Genomic DNA, 14,714 nt, shown 5'->3' with positions numbered 1-14,714 from the left:
CACTCTTAGCCATGGGTTTTCTGTCCTGGTTTGCTGCAGCAACCTCTGCAATTCAGCTTTGATTCCCACTGAGATTTTTTTTCCCCTCCTTTTAGTGAACCTCTCTACTCTGAGTTTCTCAGTGACCTGCAGGGATAACCCCAGCCTGCTGAGTGAGGCTGAGGGATCAGACTTGCTCCAGTTCACGTCTGTCACCCTGTCCCTTTGCTGATGCTGGTGCTCCCCAGAGCGTTGTTCCTGCAGCGCTGGTTACACTGAAGCATCTCTCTCCCCAGCCAAACTTTCAGCCTCTGTGGCTCATCCCCTCTCTGATGGAGTTTGTGTAGCCTTCACGTTTGACTTCTGAAATTGCTGCTCACGTGTTTTTCTTGCTGCTATCACATGGGCTGGGAACATCACCACCCTCCCTCCACCACAGGTGCTCTGGGCGCCTTTGTATCCCCACGGGGTCATTTTAGCTACAAAATTCTACACAGAGATAACTCAGGAAAGGGTTATTTACACTGCAAACCCTCCACAGGTCTCCTGGCAGGCCGGGTGCTTCCCGGCAGGATGGGGCATCCACCCAGGCTTTTTGCACATTTTTGTGATTGTGAAAGCTCTTCCATAGAGGAGCTTTTTATTTGCACATGGCTGGGCAGCACTTGGCACATGCTAAGTGGCGTTATGGCCGCTCCTGTGATGTGCTGCACCGTTCCCAGTAAATAAGATTTGATGTGTTTCATTTTTTTCCTGCTGTAGGCTCCACTGCTGTGTCTCTCCACAGCACCTTCCCAAAGGATTATTGCCACAGCACTGCACCCCCGGTCCTGGGGAACAGGCAGCTCCATTAACTGTCTGGCTGTGTGCTGTTATCAGCTTGGCTCATCACAGCAAGACCTCTACAGCCTCCCTGGAATTTCTGGCAGATACTATCACTTCCCAGGTATAATACATTACCCTTTAATAAATTAGTATGTGCCTAACTTTAATGACCCAGGGAAAAGTAATCTTTAAATTGATGGTATCCTTTTAAAAGAATTTAAGCAAAGATAAGTCTTATGTAAATTGCTCAGTGTGTTAGTTATATCCACCTTGAAATGACTGATCAGGCAGCCTCCAGCTTGTGGGAGATTCACATTTTTTAAAGACACAGCATGGAGATCAACAGTTCCAATATTTCCCTTCCATTGCTCCTTACACCATCAGGGGTGTTTGGGTCCACATCCCCTCTCCTGGCTATTTCGTTGCTGCGTAATTAAAAAAAATGTAATTCGGCAGTAATGTACTGTAAATTCACTCATTGCTGCACAAACAGCACTGCCCATTTCAGAGCCATAAAACTGCCCTCAGTCCCAGCGTGGGACTCACATGAGCCCTGCTCCTGGCACAGTCTGGCCCTGAGTGCACAGGAAGCTCATTACAGATCCCATTCCATGTACCCACGGAAATTTGTCAACCAGTAACTGGCAGAACGGTGCTTCAGGAGCAGAGCATTCACTCACTACGTCTGTTGAGCTCGCTGGAGCCTATGAAGGAGTTTAATTTTTCATACCCTTCATTAAAAGAGACCACAGGGAGGACAAATGAGCAAGCAGAACCATAAATACATTACAGATGTGTGGAGTTTTCTTTGGGGGCTCGAGTCAGAAGTGCTTTGGCTGGAGCTGTGTGACATTGAGGCGTGGCTGTGGCACACAGGGTTTCTCCTGTGGCACAGAGGCAAGGGCACACAGCGTGCAGGCCCCAGGCAGATGCCAAGGGCACCTGGTTTTGCCCACAGACTTTTCCAGTGCCAGGGGAAAGCAGGGATTTTCTCTCAACAGCTTTGAAAACTAAGGCTGGTCTGGGGGATTTCTGTGTCTGCACAAATTAGGAAGATGGAAACCCATAAATGCACTTGGCAGGAAGCAGGGGGTTTTGCTGACACTCCAGGAGTTTTCTCACTCAGTACTGAGTGAAAGCCATTTCCATCACATTCCCAGGTGATGGCCTGCATTAGCCTGCCTGCGTGTAACAAAGCAAATCACTGCTTGGGCTCTGAACCCGCTGCCAAGCCCTGAAGAAAGAGTAGAGAAGGTGAGATTGGCCCCTTCATTTGCTGATGAGCAGTGAGATAACCACACAGAGCCCTCAGAAATGACAATCGGTGTCACACGTTGAGGAGGGGACTCTCAGTTCAGGCCACCCCTCCACATCCCTCATCCCCTTGGCTTTTCTCTCCCGAATTTACACCGCAGGTCCTTGACCTCTCCTCCTCTTTGTGCCCGTGCCAGGCACAGATGTTCGTCCCCATGGTCAATCCCCCCATGGGCTGTACCTGCTCCAGTGGATCAGGGGAATGACCCCCAGGACACCCACAGGGACAGCAGCCCTGCCCCGAGCATCCCCTCTGGCTGCAGTCTGTCTGGGCAGGCACTTCCCATGGGATGATCAGCACCAGCACTCTTTCACCCTCATGGAAAGTAAATACTGACCATGAGAAAACAAATCCAAAAGGAATACTTGCTCAGATTTGAGACATGCCCTCCCTCAGTGGAAGTTCATAGTTCCACAAATTAAATGAGACTCTTCTGGGAGCTCTTTTTTTTCATGGAAAAGATGTAAAGCTAGTCTTGAGGACACTGGGTCTTGTGGGCATCTACAAATTGCTTTCACAAAATGGGGAGGCAATGTGTTTAAAAAAAAATCAAAACCATCCCAGATACTTCATGATAGCACTTCTGAATTAAAGAACTGATTTTTTAAAGCATTCGGTTTTGTGATTTTTTTCAAGGTTGTTATTACTTTGAAGTTTATAAACACTTAATATGGAAAAGAGAAAAACAGCCCTCATTTATCTCAGAATTATTTAGATCCTTGTTTTCATTATGAGAGTCTTTGGCACGGCTTATGGAAGATGAAATATTCACAAAGTGCAAGGAATAAAGAGGTGCATGACTTTGGCAAACTTTCTCTAAAAGCAATGGGAACATTGTTTTAGGAAGGGTGCCTTTGGATGAAAGAAAAACAAAAAGAAATTATGATGAAAGAAAACAAAAGCAGCTTCACAGCAGGATTGAACTGGCAAAACCCAAACAGTATCATCTTCTTAACCCTCTCACTACTAAGCATCAAAATTCTCTCTAAACCAAATTTTCCTTATAGTCAGCCTGTCCCTCTGTGTTCCAAACAGCAATGTCCTGTTATTACCCTCCTTCATTTCTCAGTCTGCAGGAACTAATCTTCCTTGCCCCAGATGCCTCTGATTTCATTGCCAGCCTCTAAAATATTCACTGGACCATCTGGAACGCCATTCCTCACCTGAATGTGGGCAAGAACCTCTTTTGAATTGGGAGATCTGCGCAGCATCTCGGAGATACGTGCCTGGATCAGCTGCATTATCGGAGTGGAAAGGGCTTATCATTGCTTTACAAGTGGTGTTTGTAGAGCGCTGATAAACAGAATTATTATCTTATAGCAGCTTGGCACTTCCTTTGTTCCCGTCTTTGGCAGAAAGGCTGGCTAATTAGTTGAGAAACCTTCTTCTGCTACAATAACCTGAAAAGAGAATCTTATTCAAGACCTGTTTTTCAGCTTCCCTTAGCATTTCAACCCTCACACCTCTGCTGTTTGCACATATAGGTCGTAGAAAACAAATGAAAACTGACCAGGAACAAAAGATCCGTCCATCTCTTTGTTTAGGCATGACACAAACCCCATGACAGGAAAAAGCAAACAAACAGCAAAAGTCAGGGACAGGTCAGAAAAACAAAGAGATTAGAGGCTACTTTGCTATTGCTTGAAAGAATAAAAATTGGCCTAAATCAATTTACTGCGTGTTTTCAGCTTTCCTGCTAGCCTTTTCTTACACAGAAGCAGCTTGGAGCTCTGATTTTACAGCAGAGAAGAAAAATACATCCAATCAGAGGGCTGTGCCTTCATCACTTACACCTCCCGTGCCTGCATTTACACTGAAAGTTTTAGCGAACAAATTAAATTATGTCTATGTCTTGGAAATTCCTACCGTGTCATGTTAACAGATCCCTTTTACAGCCAAATCCCTCAGAAAAACATCAATAATTTAACAATTTTGCTGGGTTTTGACCAACTACATTTGATGCTAATATTTTTCCTGCCATTTAGCATTACAGCCCTTATTCTGTTTTTACACCACTTTTATTCTCTTCTGAAGAATTGTGCTGGTGGGCTGCCTGACATAAATGATATAATAATAAAAAAATGGTACATCAATAATCAGATTTCAAGGAAATTCACTTACATTGCAGACTACCAGGCAAATGTAAGTACTTAAAAAAACAAACAGAGCCATTCTCTCTAAAGCTATTACTTTCTCTCTTCCTCTGCTTCCTCTAATAAGAAATTAAAATCCATCATGTTCAGGACATTGGAATTCATCATTCTGTTCACTGGAGGGTTGTGCTTCAGGAGTAGTGGGGGAAAAAAAATTAAAGCAGTGCTCATTTTTACTTGGTATACAAAATTAAAGACCAGATCCGCACTGAGTACAAATCATTATAGCTCTATTTTGAAGCAATGCTGAGAATGTGGCCTTGTACCCACAATGAAAATGACCCTTCTCCAGGCCATTGTGGTCAGAAGTATGGACATTTTCAGAGGTTTTGCAGCTATATTTTCACATATGAGCACGATATTTTCTCTTGGGAAAAAAAAATAAAATATTGCAGATCAAAGCTCCCTCGTGGAGTTACGACCAGAAGAAGGTGCCACTTGCCTTCAACCACCAGCAGACAGCTCCAGAAAGTTCCCTCCCAGCAGGACTCTGCTCCTCCTTCTTGCAGGAACGCCCTAGGGGATCTGTCAGGTGACTTTTCCCCTTTCCTTCCCACAAAGGGACCTTAGACAGCCACCACCACGATGGAATATGTGCAGCAAGAACCCCCACTCTGACATCCTTCTGCAGCTCACAGCTCTTCCCCAGTTACAAAAGATGTGGAGCCCCAAGAAGGGAACTAGCTGGGCCATTCTGGGCTTGGTACCCAGCAAAAGAGCTGCTCTAAAGAAATAACTGCCCTAAAATACTTCCCTAGTATAGAAAACAGTACATTGTGTTTGGATTGTTTTGCAAAATAATTCATCTCATGCAGACTTCTTTCATCTGCAGTTTGGGGCTAGAAGTTTCAGGAACATCCAAGTAGACAAGCAAAATTTCCTAACTCTGGTTGAATTAGAAATAGTACTTAGAAACCTCTTTATAGTGTTTTAGCATTTCAAATCATGGCTGAAACTATAAAACTGACAGCAGGAAGCAACCCTTGCTAACATCCAGCATGAGTTTTCAAAGAGACATTAAAAATACCTGTGAAAAAGTGTGCTTGAAAGCCCTTTCCTATATCTTGACCAGACATGCCTAGTGCTCCTCTGTGGGATAGGTTAAAGTTAACTTTTAACAGAGCAGAGATCAGGTTTTCCATAATGTCCCTGAAGACACAGTGTGGATTTGCACCTCAGTTTGCACAGGTCACTTGTGGGATCTCATCCAGCTGGGATTTCTGCTTGTTATAGATGGATAATGAGATGATTTGCTCTCACAATTAAAAGATAACTATTGTGTGAATATTAAGAAAAGCTTTAGTGATGTATAAAAAAGTAAAAGATGCTCTAAAGAAATAACTGCCCTAAAACACTTCCCTAGTATAGAAAAGAGTACATTGTATTGGGATTATTTCCCAGAAATGGAAATTAGCCTGCCCTGATCTCAGGTTAGGCCTGAGCTTACACCACCACAGTTCCAGCTATTCAGGAGTGGCTTACCCCATGCTCCAGGTGTTCCCATGGGTACATCCAGAGCCAAGGCTGCAGCAGAGGCTCTCCTTTGTACCAAGATGCTGGAAAATGCACCTCCCTGATGCTCCCTGGACACTGGGTGCTGGCTGTGCAGAACACAGCTGGTGGGAAGGGATGGCAGGCTCTGCTCTCTCCCCACACCTGAAGGGATGTGAGCTGTGAAGGTACAGCCTGGCTGTGACCCCTCTGCCATGACTGCTCAATCCATCTGTGCTCCCAAAGGACAAGGAATCAGGGTGTTGCACATCAAATTTGCAGGACTTGCAGCTTGGGGGAAGAACACAAGGCACAAACCAATACTGAGAATCTCCCACCTTGATTCACCAGTGAACTCCCTGCTCCCAACAGATTTTAGAAGCCAAGGCATGTGACTGTTAAAGTTTAATACAGAAAAGCTAACCCAGCAAGGATGTGCACAGATCTGTAAATGAATTTGTGGTTATGGATGCAGCATCACACAGGCTGACAAGAGTTTTGAAGATTTTGGCCTTAAAAAAAAAAGACACCGTGTAAAAGGAAGAGAAAGGACAAGGAAAGTGACAGGAAGAAAATTTTAAACCAAATAACAACCAGTAGATAATGTAAATATCCAAAACATACTTTGCCAATTCCTTTGCTCTTTTTCAGTTTGAAGTAGACAATAAATGAAACCTCTCAAAAATAAAGGGCTCGATGAGGGGCAACAACAGGTAAAGCAAAGAAAGAGCTTTTCACAGCTCTGATTTCCAATAACTTACTTGTAAGGCATAGAACTACCCAATTATCCTAAAACAGTCATCCAATTTGTTTCTCTGTGGGGAAGCTTGGCTCACTCGGGTCATAAGGATCAGGAAATTAGTTCTTTGTTGAAAGAGGGTACCTTGGCCTCTCATGTTTCCCAACCTACCACAAAAGCGAGGAGTGAGATTGAGAGAAAGGCTTTACAAGACAACAGGGAAACTGTTTTCGACAAAGAAATTAATCTGCTGAACTCAGGTTAAATACAGACCTTGCAGAGCAAAGCACCAATTTTTGCTGCAACAGACTTGTAGGACAGCTTAATACTTCTCTTACAAACTTTCTGGAGGTGCAGTGAAATGTCAGTGTTTACTCCCAAGCTTTTCCAAAAATCCCTGAGAAGTAAAAAACTCTTTTTTTTTTTTCCCATGCAAACTTCTTAAGATGGAAACCTCAGCAGCAATACTTTATTCTGTGGCGGGTTTTTTTCCTTCTCCATTTTAATGTGTTTTGAAAGCCCTTGAGGCATCTATTTGCATTTTCCAAAAGCTCTGGAGATCTGGCCCTAATTTACTTATAAAAATGGGGCTTAAGCTAGGGAACTACTGAGGTGCTTTTGAAATTTTGCACTCTTTGTATTTTAAAGTATATTAGCCTTGATTTTGCTGCTTCAGGGGACAGGTAATTCCTATCTTTTCAATAGAAATGAAATACTGTGCAGCAGGAAAAAACTGAGGGTCTAGAATTTATCGACAAGGTCAAAATATGAAAGGGGTTTGGTGTTTCTTTAATGTACATGATAAAAATCTCTTCATAATAGAAAAGCAGGCATGTCTTTTGGCACACCTGACAGACATACAGCAGAATAACAACAAAACTGATTTATAAACTGAAGTGAATATAGTTATAAATATGTTTAAATATGTTGCCTGATGAGCCATATCTTACACTGGAAATTATAATTGTCCTAGCTCAAAAGTAACAGTACCATGCCAGATCATTTAAGTGTTCCTGGTTTTTGAACTCCATGAAAGATATCCTACTATCCTAAAGTTTTTATCACACCTGGAGAGAGAGAGAGAGGATTCTGCTAGATTTTATAGGAAAAACAAAACCAAAACCACCCAACCCAAAGAAACATTGGAATTACAAAGGTTTTACAAAAAGTTGTAAAACTTTTCTTTGCATTAAAAAAGAATATGCATGTCTAAATGTCCTTGATCAGAGAAGGGCACAGATTTCCAGACACCTAGCAAATTAACTCCTGCATTAAATATTACACCCATTTCAAGGGCACATTTCCAGGTTTTCCTAAATTAAAATCTTCTCCTTGTCACTCCCTCCTAGTTAAGTCAACTATTCTTGTCTCCATCATTGGATTTCTTTTAAGGTGTGAGTTTTTTCCTCTGCCGAGCCAAATCTTCAACAGAAGACTCATTGTAGACAGTTTGATCTTCAGATGGTTTCTCAGTCCTTGCTTGGTGCAATGGTTCTGTTACCATCTAGGTCCTCCAGGCAAGAGAGATGCAAGTCCCCATAGAGATATTAATTTGTTTTAGCTGATATCTGGTCACTTTCTCAGAGCCACAGTACATAATTTTCTCTCTTCTGAATTTCTTGAGATTTAGAGTGGTATTTCTTTCCAGGACTTGGCAAAAAGGTGATGCAAACTACTTGCATAAACCTTAAAAGGCAGAGCATTTTTGTTGTCATTATGTTCAAATTAAATGTCTGGAGACTGATATTGGTAATTTCTCTTCCTTTATCATACGACATTTAGATTTCCTCTTATTTGCATTTTGGTTCCAGGATTGTCAAGGTTCACATCTATCTTGTGTTTCTTTGTAGCCATGGCAACTACAAATTTACTTTTTTTTTTCCTAATGAAAGCCAAGACTTTTGTGCAGTGATCTACAGAAGACAGAACTTGAAGAAAAATACTTTAAAAATTATATGGTTTACTATCAACAATTCCAGATAACTATTGATTTAAACAGGCCTTTAAAAACTGGTTTAAAGGTATTCATCCAAATCTCATAATCTCATGGCCAATGCACAAGGGTGAGGTGCACTAGTAATGTTTCATTCTTCTGTAACATTCCCCCACTTTAGACTTCAACATCTTCCTCTAACTTGAGTGAACCAGTCTATCTCTAAAGGAAGAAGATGACTTTCTATTAATCAAAAAAGAATCAGAGGAAAAAGCCATTTGTTGATGAACAGACAGAACCAGGCTCACCTGATTCCCATTCCTGTGAAATAAACAGAAGAGCCACACTCATGAATATTGAGTATCTTGCCTGCCAGAACTGTAACTATCCCTGAATATATTCATACTGTGCTTAGGCTGGACCCAGGAACTGTGAGAGTTACTGCCTGTACTGACAACAAAAATAAATTCGCTCTGGTTGCTTATTCAAGGCTAATTCCCTAGTTAGTATGAGTTAACATTCATGTCCAGGTCAGAAAGAAAGGGGAAGGATTTGGTTTGGGATTCTTTTTTGAGATCATTTGGATCTCTTCCACAGAGCCAAGTCTTGAAATCTGCAGTCTCTGTGAGTACCCAGAATCTGCTGTGTGAAACAGAAATAGAACCTATTTCCCATCTTAGAATATCTGTCTTTTGAATTTCAACCATTTGAAGACTGAGATTGCATTTTTCTGTATATCAAACACGGCACATCACTCACACTCAATGCATAGCAAGGCAAGACCCAGAAAACACAGAGGAGAAAAAACCAGGAATTATTGTTCCTCAGGCTGCAAGAAATAAATATTAACTGAAAAGAAAAACGAAACTAAGAAGAAAGAGTTTGAAGAATGCACTTAAATTTTAATCTGATGTTTGTTTGCTTCCCCTGAATATCAGACAGCAGCTCCATTTTAAAAGAAACCAGCCTCTTGAAATGTTCATTTTACACTTAATCGAATACACCACTGGACATAAATTAACCCCACTCCAAATTAGCTTGTTTTTCTGCTTGTTGGGTATCAGTTCAGATTTATTTGCTATGGACCAAATTCAGCAAAGTACTTAAGCACATGCCTAACTTTGATCATGCAAGCAGTCCCACTGAGACTATTCACATGCTCGGATATATATACACAGTTAAAGAATCTGCTGGATTCAGCCCTGCTTTTCCTCAAGAAAGCATTTGCAGAGACAGAGTTTGTTCTGTTCCATGAAGAGCTTCCTGCAAACCCATGACAGTGAAAGGAGCACTGATCACTTGTCACTGGTCACACAGAGCTGTTTCTGTTCTCAATGAGCTGGATTTTATAGTCTGGATTAAATTTGAAGGGCCCACCGAGACACTGCATTTCTCAAGGTGAAATGACAGTGGCAAGGGCAGAGGTAGCTGCTGCTAGATTGAGGAGAGGAGGAAATTAAGGAACCTCAGGAACATTCTCTTCTTGGTTTTGGTCAAAAAGGCGTCATTCTTAGAAAACGTACATAATCAAAAGGCATGTGGGCTTATTTTCTCCTTTCTGTGCTCATTAAGAACATATTGTAAGGCTCTGCATGTGTGTGGCTGTGTGGTGTAAGGAATTCCCTGTGCAATTAGAATCCAAAGGGTGTCTTACTCCTTTCCTGGGGTACCTAAATTACCCCTTTGGCAAAACCAAAGCAGGATCTTCATGGGAAAATTGCTTTCCTATGGATGTGAAAGCTTCTCTGGCTAGATCCTACTTACCCTCCTTCAGCAAAGTGTGGAAAAAGGTTTGAGTGAAGGTGAATGTAACTCAAATTATTTGGGATTAAATTAAAAGTAACAAAGTTAAGAAGTGATTGGGGTGGGCAGCGGAGCGAAGAACTGTCACAGCAGAGTCACCCTGCACCAGCACAAAGTCCTGCCCTTGGCTGGTACAATTTAGCATTGCTCTATAACATCTTCCTGAGCAATTTTCTGGGAAAACACGGCATCTTGTTCTTTCACAAAAAGAGCAGCTGGACTGCTGTGTTACATAAGGCAGGTATTTGTAAAATTTTAGCCCCATTTCATGGCTGGATTTGAGCAGATTCCCCCCTTTTTGCCTAAATGACCACTGTCACTTTCCCTGAGCTAGCCTTGGTCAAATTCTTGGTCAAATTTATCTAATTGAAGTAAGACAGAAATTCGATTTTCTATTTTTGTTACCACCTCACCTTCTAAAGAGTTACATTTTTGATGTACAAAATCACTCTTGAAAATGTATTTGATGCCCTCTCTGGACATCCTGTCATATCAAGCTGTGCAAAAATTGCTCTGAAAAATTCACAAACACTATTGTGAATCAGTGGAAATGTGTTCCCTTTGGTGACTTCATAACCAAATTGCAGAAGGGGAATAGGAAGAAATAAGACATTAGAATATTTAAAATGCCAATGCTCAGCCAGCAAGTCAAACACAACAACAACCCTGAGCATAAACATTTTATGCATTGTTGTGCATGTGCTGAACATTCAGAAATCTCTTAATTGTGGCCATTAATTTTCCCTCTGTAAAGGGGTGTTTTTCATTCACTCAACTTTCTCGCAGGAAACTACACAAAAAGGGTATAAAAATTATTTGTTGGGCTTGAGAAACTAATAGGTGAGTGAACTTTGAATAGAAAACTCGATGTTTGAGGTTGTGGCCCCCGGTTCTGCTGAACACCTGAAGCGGGCAAATAACACGAACTCAATGATTTATCAAGTACTTGTTTTCAGTAAACCATTAACTCCTTCAAAAAGGCTTTTCTCCTCCTAACAATAATTTCCCAGGTCATATAGCTTCAATAGCTTCCCAGGTCATTCACTTCGTAAGAGTCCCTGGGAAGCCTGAATTCTGGGAAAATTTCTTCCATGAGTTTTATGGCTCCTGTTGTGTTTACAGGCTTCATGAAAAACAAAAGGAAGCAGTGGTATATTCTGAGAACAGCAGTATCTTGGCAGGTATAGTTGGTTAAATATTTTGCAACAAAGAATCTACCTAGAAAATGCACCAAGCTTTTAGGATGCATTTTTGCCTGACATTCTTGAAAGTCATAGTAAAAGATGCTTAGTGCAAACACATCTCATCCAGTAGAGTACAGAACTGGTCATCAGCACCATTCCTTTTTACTTTCATCCCTCAAGTGATGTTTTTTTTAAAGTTTCTTAAACTGAAGGTGAGTGTGTGTGTTTAACTGACCACAGAAAGCACATGGTCCCCAACAGTATAATCTAATTTTTACAACCTCCACTTCATGTTGTGCTTAAGGCTCTTCTCACAGACTGCTTAGCACCTCTTCCTGTAAAAGAGGATAAAAAAGTCTAAACAAAGAAATAAAAGTGACAGCATTCTGAAGACTTTTTCAGCAGGAACTTTGGAGGTGTGCTTACAAAAAAACCTGCCTAGCAAAATGAACCCACGAAGAAAGGTGTGATCATAACCCAAGATTCAGACCTAATAGGAATATTTGTACAAACACCCCCAAACCCAAATCTCACAAATATTTATTTACTCGTATCTAAACTGAAGTTATGCTTGTACTCTTGAAAATGTCCACTATGTAGCACCAGCATAGAGTTGTGTGCAAGCAGCACCCTGCATGGAAGCAAAACCCTGCTCTCCTCTGAAGGATCAGGAATTACAAAAAAACCCACTACTTTGGTATGCTCAAAACCTGCAAGAGAAATAGTGATAACACAAACAAGAAAAAAAGGTTTTTTTGATGAGACTCTTTTTTAAATGTCCAATGTGTCCTGGACATGGCACAGGCAGTTTTGGGAAGGCCACAAGCCCAGGGAAGAGCTGGGACTGACTGCTGCTGCTCTGCTGCTGCAGCTGCTGGGAACTGAGCGCAGACCCTGCACCAGCATTTGCAGACAGTGAAAAATGCCTGTGCATCACAGCACTGAAGTTCTTTTCCACTTAGGTTTTGGAATTTTTTTAAGGTCATTTTCCCAAACTGATTAAAACTTCATACCCAAAACTTTTTGCCCAAAACAGCCGCCTTCAGTCTTTGCTGCTCTGAGGTTTATGACTTTTTCTATTTTTTTTTTCCCAGGGAATTTTCCATCATCAAAATCCAAATCAGCAACAACACAGAACGCTGCCTGCCGGCTTCCCGCATCCCGGTTCAAACAAGCACCAAAGGCATTCTTGTTTCTTCCAGAAACAATAGTGGGGGAAAAAATTAAAATCTCGTGGAAAACCACAGAGTAACCCGAGGTCTCCGGCGCGCCCGGGGCTCGCCCTGTGCTTTGGGCGGGGGTGTGGAGGAGGGCGGGCGGCCCCGAGCTCCCACCGCCCCGCGGCGCCGGGCACGGCTCGAGGGACTCCCCTCAGGCGAGGCTGCAGCGCCTGAGCCTGCGGCGGCGGCGGCTCCGGCTGCCGGGCTCCGGGGGCTCCACTGAGGCGAGGCTGCAGCGCCTGAGCCTGCGGAGGCGGCTCCCGGTGCCGGGCACGGCTCCGGGGACTCCGCTCAAGCGAAGCTGCAGCGCCGCCGCCTCCCGAGGCTGCCGGGCCGGGGCCGGGGCGGCGGGGGCGGCTGCGGCTTTAAGAGCTCCCACAATGCCGTGCTGGCGCCCCAGTTCCGTTACATGTCTCCCCCGGTGAAGGGGAGCGAGGCAGCGGCAGGAAGGAGGCGGAAGCAACCCCGTCCCTCCCCGCACTGCCGCTCGCCCAGCCCCGCGGCGGGGAGGAGCGGGGCAGCAGCGGGGCAGGGCCGCGCCGAGCCGAGCCCCGGGCGCTGCTCCGGCCGCGCCGCCCCCCGCGGGCAGCGAGGCGGGGCCGGCGGCCGCTGGTGCTGCCCCGGAGCCGCCGCGGGACGGGCGCCCGGAGCCGCTGCCGGGGCGGCGAGCGAGGGGACGGGCGGTAAGTCCCGCTCCCCTGCCCCGCTCCCCTGCCCCGCTCGCTCTCCCGGCTCCGCGTCCCCTCTCCGGCAGCTCCCGGCTCGTCCCCGCTGGGGGGGTTTATGACCCTTCCCTGCCTCCTCCTCGCTCGCCAACTTTCCCGTCCCTCTCGCCCGTTTCCCATCTCCCCTCGGATTTTCTTGGGATTTTTTTTTTGTTGTTGTTTTTTTTTTTTTTTTTTTTTGTGTGTTTCTTTTCCTGTTGTTTCTTGGTTTCATTTTTTGGCGTTTTGGGCTCTGCTGTTCCCCCTCTCGCCTCTTCCAAGCCCTCTCGCACTCGCTTCTGTCCTTTGGCTTCTTCCTTCGCGACTTCCCCGGCTTCCTCCGGCTTTTCCTCTCTCCTGGCATCCGTTGGGCATCGCGTGGAAAAGTAAGGGATATTTTTCGGTGTCCTTGAGGAAGGGAATTCAAAACCTACTTTTCTTACACAGGGAAATCTTTGTAGTAGTTTTCTTTCCCCTTCTCTTCCTGGCACCGGAAAGAAAATTAAACCTATTTTTCTCCTTTTCATTTTCCCCCCTTTTGCTACGTGGACTGTTTTGGTATTTTTTTTTTTTCCTTCACCCCCTTTATCGGGCAGTGCCGGTTTGTTTCACGATTAATCTCTTTTATTCCTGCCCCAACCCCTCCCTCTCTTTTTCTTCCCCAGTAAGAAGAAAGATTAGAAGAAAATGTGTTTTGCCGCCAGGGAATGCATGGGACTTTTTGGTTTGTTTTTTTTTTTTTTCTCGTCGGGTAGTATTGATGAGAAAATCTTAAGCAAATACAGTGCGGTAGGACAGTACAGAGGCATGAACTTTAAAGGGTAAGGAAATGGATTCTGCTGCTTGCTTTCTCCAGCTCTGAAGTAGTATTGGGGAGGTCTGCTCCAGGGTCCGGTTTGGGGCTGTACTAGTTCGGTGTGTGCCAGCCTGTTTTCTGTCCAGCAGAATGGTGATTTAAACGCAGTCTTAATCTGCATTTCAGTGTTGCTCGTGAGTTTCGTCGGTGTGGGGAATCAGGAGGCGGGGGAAGGTTACATATTCCGGTGGCCCCTTTGGAATTGCACCTGTCACGCCTCCCATCCCCAGGCTGCAGGTGTGTCGGAGGTTGACACATTTAACAGAATCGCATCCGTGGCAAAAAGTGCTGTCGGCGGTTTAGGAAGTCTGGTTCGGACCTGTGAGTTTGTGCCTCAGCTCTGGTCAGTATCACGTTGAAATTGAGTGTTTGCCGGGCTGTGGAGAGCGAGCAAATCAATTGCCTAATGATTTCTGCAGGACACCTGTTTGAGGGCTTTCAGGCTCTCTGTTAATTGTGTGGGCGCGGTGCGGTTGTGTTAAGTGCTGTGAAAGTAAAGGGCTCTGTCTTTT

The 14,714-nt window shown here is 44.1% G+C and overlaps 1 protein-coding gene across 3 annotated transcripts in view; it reads left to right on the top strand.

Annotated features, from left to right (window-relative positions):
* The first annotated feature begins 13,173 nt into the window (after nucleotides 1-13,173).
* The window catches only part of RASSF8 (Ras association domain family member 8), a 73,351-nt gene continuing 71,810 nt past the window's right edge, over nucleotides 13,174-14,714 (top strand). Inside the window, exon 1 of one of the 3 annotated variants that reach the window (XM_030238266.2) lies at nucleotides 13,174-13,325. The gene's annotated coding sequence lies outside the window, so the exon portion shown is untranslated. Of the gene's footprint in view, nucleotides 13,326-14,016; nucleotides 14,168-14,359; nucleotides 14,546-14,714 lie in introns of those variants that run through there. The other 2 variants (XM_030238268.2, XM_030238267.2) reach the window with 2 other exon arrangements.

This window comes from Serinus canaria, chromosome 1A (genome assembly GCF_022539315.1).
Source record: "Serinus canaria isolate serCan28SL12 chromosome 1A, serCan2020, whole genome shotgun sequence".
NCBI classification, from domain to species: Eukaryota; Metazoa; Chordata; class Aves; order Passeriformes; family Fringillidae; genus Serinus; species Serinus canaria.
The sequence above is the reverse complement of the archived record's forward strand: the minus strand, read 5'-3'. Positions and strand labels throughout refer to the sequence as shown.